We start from the raw sequence: 6,454 nt of genomic DNA, 5'->3' as shown, positions 1-6,454 counted from the left end.
TAGTTTAAAGAGAGCTTAGAGTTTAACAGAAAACTAATTGTTTTTTTAGTCATTACGTTGAATCTTAGGTTATCACTCTCCAATGAACCAAATTACCATCTATCTTGCATTGCGCGGAATTGGCAATTGCTCGGGATTTCGAGACCAGTACCGGTATTCCGACACCAGGGGAGCAGCACTGTGGAAGAGCGGATAACGATAAATGGAGCTTTTTTTGGTTAACGCACAAGCTTGACTCTTCTGCGGACTAAAATTTAAATTAAACAAGGTTCATTTACTTATTTAATTCCGCGACATTCAACATTCAACTACGTAGATATTAATTCTACGATAGGTAGGTACATGTTTTTACTGGATGGGTTTATCTGGATCAAAAATATTTACCTCATAAAGATAAGAATATAAAAGGCCTGTCTCGCTCATCAACAAGCAATCCAAACGCTAAGAAAAGTTCAAATAAATATAATAATATTCCACTGTATGCCGTTATTACTTGTTATTTCTCAATATCTGAGTCCCTGTTCAAAACAAGTATGTATAAGCAACGAATCCTCAATCCATTTATAGATTGAATCAATACGTGCTCCGGTCGTGCGAGGTTGCCGCTCTTACGTTGAAACATCAAAACATCCCAGATTCCGCCATATGTACATGTAACCATTTTGTTCCGCCGTGGAAATTCCATCCTTAGCCACTTATGATAAAGTCGAAGTTATGTTTAGCTGAAAAACAAACGCTGTTTTAGATCTGAGCTGTCAATATAAACGACAACAATTCAACGCTACAGAAAACTGAATATGAACTCTAAAACTAACCATTAAATTTTAATTTGGAATGATAGTGTTACATTATAGAAAATTTGTAAACAATGGTATTGCGTATGCTATTATGGGTTTTAAATGTGTCAGCAAAAAGAATAAAATTGTTAGTTACGTAATACCTACGTGACCTGTGTTTGTCGTGTTTAAACTCGTATTCGAGTATCTAGTAGACAGATAAATAAAAAACTACATAATAGTTTATACCAATAACAATATGAAGGTAATTTCGGGGTTTATAATAATTAATGATTCTTAGTTAATTTAGTTCTACGATAAGTAGTTACTTCGCTCTTCGAGAATACCTACTTCTCATAGCGACTTGGCAGTCGAGGCCTCGATATTTCAAGTGAGTGGCCAGTAGTTAGGGGCCTACAGCGGTCATGTGGAAAGTAATTCTAAATTGACCTTCAAGAAATTGAGACTACATAATCAATACAGCGAATCATTGTTACAACTTTTCGCCGGGTAGCAGACTTGCGCTGTAACTTGTAAGATGCTCGGCAACAATGATATTATAGTATTAAAAGAGGTAATTTTTAATATCATTGCTCGGCAATGGAATAGGTATTAGGCTATTATCTTAAACGATTGCTTATTCCACTGTCATCAGAAAGTCAAAGCCAAATTAATATCGATGAATCTGGAGACATTGAGTAGGTAAAACAACGTGTACAACAAGTGTGCAACGATAGAAATCTAAATATAATCTAATATATAGGTAGGTAGGTACTTACCTAATATCTAAAATATGTTTGGTTATTGTTACTTGTTAATAAAGATACATAGTTGATTTATTATAGGTAGTTCGCTTTATATGTTTAGATCCTCATACAGGCAAACAACTAGTTATCTATATATAGGTATATACCTACACACACAGATATTATAATTCATTAATCTTAGTTACTATAATACTTTTAGCATCTAGATTAAGAAGTTATTAAGAAATTATATTAACGGAACGAAATATTAATTAAGAATTATTATCTACGGCTAATACAGCGTAAGTTGCATTTCAAATTTTATATGAAACTGCTAGTGGATATTGTATTCATAGTTCCGTGACGTGTCAGTCGTACACATAACACAACACATCGATAAGTCAGACGACGCACCAACGATCTATTCGTAGTTCGTACGTTCTTATTGGGTACGGTCAGGCACAGAATGTTATATATTCTATCTTCATAAACAGCGGAACGCAAGTTATACCTACCTATGTAACTTGAGTTCGGTAGACACTCGGTACACCAAACAGTCGCGAATGCGCCACAGTGACTAACGAGCGTTGTGAAAGTTTAGTGAGCGTGCGATTTAAGAATACTTAGGTAAATATGGCAAAGAGCAATTATAGACTATATTGTGTTGTTTATGGTTGCTTGAATTCGTCAATAACCCACCCAGAGATAACATTTTTTAAATTACCTGCAAACTCCGAAAGGTAAGACTATAAAATAATATTTATTTAGCCCACACTATCTCTGATACTTGTTTTTTAAATGGTAGTAATTTTGCTTTACCACCGAGTAAAATTAATAAACAAGCGGATAGGGTGAAAAAGTAAAAGACGAGTGGTGTACTGTTAAAAAAACTAGTAGGTATTTTCGTAAGTTAAGACTATTTCAAATATGTGCTTGGCTATTTAAATACAATAATTGAAATATTATAATTAGGAGAGTTATAAATAGTAGGTACATTCCAAGTAAGATTTATTTTTTTTATGAAGAGGAGGAAGAGGACACACGCACCGTGTACAGAGGTCATCTGGTGGTAACTGGTAATTGGTATGTGACAGTGATCACCGTGGCCCATATTTTACTGTAACAGGAATAACAGGAACGAACCCTATAAAGCGTCGAATAAGTAGGTACTTACCTTCATTATGAATTCGAAAACTCATTCATTCATCATTGTCGAGGATATTTAGTATCGAGACAAGTTTATTTCACCAACAATTAAATTATTACGATTAGAGAATAAATTAAACGCACATATGTTATACACATGTAAAAAGAATTATTTTAATAGTTACTCGTCAGCTGTTTCTTGAGAAAGTCTTAAGTGTCGAAGTTTGTAAGGATTGAAGTTTGATAACCTTTATCGGCATTTTTGTTTTATCCAGAATAAATGGGAAATCTATTATTTTTTCAGACGCCTTGAATGGCTGCGGCTGATCTGTCGGCATGATTTAGAAAACAAAACTAACTTTGCTGCCTACCGGGTTTGTGAAAAACATTTCGATGTGCAGGACATACGACAGTCAATAAATCGAAAACTTTTGAAAAAGAATGCCCTTCCACTGTTGATACTGCCAAACTTACCAACTAACACTCCAGGAGGTTTTCTGAAAGAAGACAAACAAACTCAAACTACTCTGTCGGTTGGAACTGAAAATTGTACACAGACTGAAAATACAAATTCTGAAATTATTGCTCAAACCACAATAATTCCCTCTTGCAATACTCCACGAATAAGAAAATTGAAGGCTGAACTCATTCGATGCAGAAAGAAAATTAAACTGCTGGAAAATAAAAATAAAACAAAAAAAGCTGAAAAAAATACTTTCCATCAACTTTGCGATAAATTTTTGACCAATGAACTAGCTCTTCTAATAAAATCACAAACAAAGCTAAAGCAACATGGGAAAGGAAATCGATACAATCAAGACTACATAAATTACTGTTTAAATTTATACAACATCAGCCCACAAGCTTACCGGTTTTTGCAAAGTGCGTTTTGTCTTCCCTGTCCTTTAACATTGTACAACTACAAACATGCAATCCCAATTACTAGTGAAATTAATGAAAAAGATATGTCTGTTCTTACAGCAGATAATAAGGTAACATTAACGTAACTCAGGGCTGGCACGCGCGAAAAAGACAGCAGACGCCATCTAGCGTGCCACATGAATAATTTCGAGTGACTATTCTGTGTACAGTCAAAGAATAAGTAATAGTACAAGTACAGTATATACTAAGAGCCGGTGCACAATTTCAAGTTTAAAGATTGAACAAGATAAATTATTAAATATTTAAGTTTGTGGTAAATTTAATGGAGTATTTTGTCATATTCGTGAAAAATAGTGCCTGGTTTGGCTTCACAGGTTTGGTTGGACGATTTTATTTACATGTTTGCTTTAGATAAATAATTGTTCAAAAATGAATGGAATTAACGGTATAACAGTAATTTTTATTTATAATTGAAAACTATGTTTTCAATATTAGTACGCTATCAGTTAAGGTAGGTATTGGTTTTGGAATGTATAGCGTAAGGGAAATTCGTGTGTGTTGTAGACATTAAGTAGTGCAAATAAAAGGTTAGGATAAATTTTGTAATTTATGTGTAGTTGAGTAGTGACAAACTATATTAATCGAGCTTTATCTTCAATATATATAGTTTCTAATTAATTTCAAAAGTGCTGTTGTTATTGTTTCCTAATATTTCTATTGTTATGTATTTTATATTTTTTTGTTATAATATATAAAATACCTAAATATATACATATATTTATTTAATTGTTCTATACCTAATCATAATCTTATATTTGATAATTTCAATACCGATAGAATAATAAAAAATTGGTCTTCGTAATCCGGGATCCCTTGGCACGAATCGCGACGAGTTCTTTGTAGCAATGGGTCGGCACAATGTGGACTTGATGTGTATTAATGATTGGCTGTGGGCGGGGCAGGAGGGACTCGCACCGGACATTCATAAAAATAAATAAAAAAATCATATATACATATTGTATATATATATATAAATATATAATTATATTATTGTATATGCATTAAGCTTTACTGTGGTATTAATAGACGCAAAGTAAGGTTCTTCTTGCGGGCTAGAATAGTGCAAATTAAGAGTAAACATTTTATATTTAGCAACGTACCTTTTAATGTAAATAAATAATTTATTGAGCTAATTAATTAATTTTACGTATAATTTTCCGACTTTATCTTCTCTATTATGACTGACTATACTCAGGGTCGTCTCTATGTTTTAATACAGAATTATTTTGATCTTTTTTCCAAGCTCATTTGAAAGTTTACGTTTACGTTGAGTCTTCGCGGGCAGTGATGTTGAAGTCTGCGTTTCCTCTTGTTGTAATTTTATTGATTCCGTTTGTGTTTCAGAGGAAGACGTCGTAACATTATTTACGTTCTTTTTAGTAGTAATTTCAATTTCTGTTTCGGTTTGCGTAGGAACGTCAACGAGAAATGTATTTTTATCATATTGTTCATGTACAGATATTGCTGGCAACGCATTATCACGCAGTCTAGGGATATATACAAAATCTGATTTTTTAAAATGAGATGCGCAAACCACATAACTTGTTGGCTTTAAGTTATCCTTTGACAAAAGATCTTCCCTGCCAATTGCTGTGAGCCACTGTCGCCTTCTGAAATTTTAGACGAGTAAATAATTTACCAAGTATTGATATTTTATTTACTTAATTTCGAACCTAAGGCACATAACAATGTACTCAAATCTAAAAAGAATTATAGACATCTGTTAAGTTGTTCCGAAGATAATACATATTCGAAAAAGTTGCATGGCTATACACGTTATAAAGTTGTAAAGTACTTATTTGGAAGCCCTTATACACGAATCTGTTTTTTTATACCAAACAATTTGGTTGGTATTGCAAAATATGTAAGAGATAATTATTTTATATAAGTATACAGAATCGAATATTCTTTGCCTGATTTTTTGAAGTCGGTACTAGCTAGAACATTAAGAATTTGCGAATAATCGAATATCATTTGATTGTGAAACTTACGGCAGTACATTATGCCTTAACTAATTATGATCATAAAATTAAATTTTTAACAGTCACAAAATAAGCGCGAGCTCTTAGTCTATAAGATACGGCAAACACAGCTAATATAAAAATTTTTTTAGGTAAAAACAATTACCTATTACCTAATGTTTTCTTTGTCTAAAATATACTGTTTGGCTTTTACTATAACTAAATAATAATGAATCCTCTTACCTCTCGACATCCTGAGGAAGATAGAAGAAGGATAAATTTGTATCACGGTTTGAGGCTAAGCAATTAAACGCTGAACAGCATTTATATTTTTTCTTTTTATTATTCCCCATATGTGAGAAGAAATTAACTCTATTAGATCTTTTTTGCTGTACTAGGTATTATTGTAATAATACAGGCATCCCATGTTCTTTGCGAGTGAATGACAATCGCCTCAATCATTGAATTACTGCCTCGAGGTGTCCATTTACTGTATTCTTACTGTGACATTGGTGTTGTACTTTCTAGAAGCAATTGCTATTATTCAAATAGCGACATCTTACGGAACCTGCACGAAACATTTCATTATTCTCTCTTAAGTTGAAATATTACTAACACGAAAATATATTATTATATTATGTACCTAATGAGGTAATAGTATAAGTTAATATATTATTTTCAATGGAAAATAATTTCTGTAATCCAACTCATATGTGATTTAAGATTTAACCTTCTGTTTACATCGCATTTTGTTGACTAAGGTTAGTATGTTTGGAAGAATGACACTAGATGGCTCTGCATAGTAAAATAACCTAAAATTCTTTGAATATATATTCTTGCAATTAAATAGGTAATTATGAATTGATGACCGGCATTTAATTAA

General features: G+C 32.5%; 1 long non-coding RNA gene across 1 annotated transcript; it reads right to left on the bottom strand.

Moving 5' to 3' along the window:
- Positions 1–269: 269 nt before the first annotated feature.
- On the bottom strand, positions 270–6,063 carry LOC126973523 (uncharacterized). The gene is made up of 3 exons (XR_007731375.1): positions 5,815–6,063; positions 4,711–5,220; positions 270–722 (listed from the first exon to the last, which is right to left on the bottom strand). It is a non-coding gene; the product is annotated as an uncharacterized LOC126973523 (long non-coding RNA).
- Positions 6,064–6,454: the final 391 nt, after the last annotated feature.

This window comes from Leptidea sinapis, chromosome 29 (assembly GCF_905404315.1).
Source record: "Leptidea sinapis chromosome 29, ilLepSina1.1, whole genome shotgun sequence".
NCBI classification, from domain to species: domain Eukaryota; kingdom Metazoa; phylum Arthropoda; class Insecta; order Lepidoptera; family Pieridae; genus Leptidea; species Leptidea sinapis.
The sequence above is the reverse complement of the archived record's forward strand: the minus strand, read 5'-3'. Positions and strand labels throughout refer to the sequence as shown.